Below are 1262 nucleotides of genomic sequence, written 5' to 3'. Positions count from 1 at the left end.
AGTTTTTTGCGCAAAAGAATGATTCCTCTTTGTGAAAGTTTTCCAATTAGGGCACGCACGCACAGGCCGGCGTCAGAGCTTTGATGAAAATAATTAAGAAATGTTAGAACTTTTTGCAAGAATTAATTTTCAACAAGTATGGTGTTTTCAAGCACCAAGTTGGCGAAAATTTAATAGGAAAAAAATATCACGTCTTATAGCCTGTCCATTTATAGAGGTCATAGTTTACATTCTGACACTTGGTTATGATTTTATAGAGAACAACGTTTACCGAGATCGGTCCAAGAAAAATATTTTGCTACAGAAAATATGGTTCTTCTTTCTTTTACTTGAAGTAGAAAATACGCGGGAGTTTACACAGCTGCACTGACTCAACTTGTTGTTTGTTACAATTTTCAGTAAAAAGATCCTGTTTTCTACTTGCATATATTTAGACAATTAATAAAATTGGAAAATAGAATGCAAAAATGAATTTTCTGCATTAAAAATAACGACAAAACCATTTTCAAATTTTATGTTTGTCTGTCTGCATGTCCGCATTGTATGCGGGCATATTATATTCTTAACTTACTACTTATTTTTTTAATTTTTCACGATGTCACGTGTGACCGGCTAGTATAGTGTTATTAGATGAATGAAGTGTTCACTGAATGTCAAGAGGGTATTCTATTCCTTGATTTTGAATTCATAGTGTTAAGAAGAAAATTAATACCGTTCTGTAGAATTGGCGCAACACTAGATTATCGGAACAAACGTCACGTCCCTAGCTGACAGCTGTCAATGTCATTAGAAAGATTGATGATTCGCGCGCATTTCTGACAAGTTATTTAGTGAAGAGTTACAATTAATATCGCTAGTTACAATTATATAAATTGTTTAAAACAGGGAAAGCAGTTAAAATATGATTCATTTTATAAAACGAAATTTATATAAAAGGGTCCCACATCTAAAGACATATATCCTTAAACATTTATAGATTACGAGTAAAGGAAACTTTTTCTTCCTTATCAATGACGTTTATGTTCCCAAATAAATCTAACGTTGATACAGGAAAAAGAGGAAATTAAGTGTACACCTCTGTTGTAGCCACCCTACTCCACAAAGAATAGGTACAGGTAAGAAATTCATGGTTTATTTTTTGTAAGCTTTCGACCGCAACTTCGTCCGCTTACTATTTAAAAAAAACAAAACCGACTTCCAAACAAAATACACTAAAAACAAAACAAAATGCACTAAAAACAAAACAAAATATTCTCAAAAAA

This window comes from Papilio polytes, unplaced genomic scaffold (genome assembly GCF_000836215.1).
Source record: "Papilio polytes unplaced genomic scaffold, Ppol_1.0 DF824180.1, whole genome shotgun sequence".
In the NCBI taxonomy this organism is placed as follows: Eukaryota; Metazoa; Arthropoda; class Insecta; order Lepidoptera; family Papilionidae; genus Papilio; species Papilio polytes.
The sequence above is the reverse complement of the archived record's forward strand: the minus strand, read 5'-3'. Positions refer to the sequence as shown.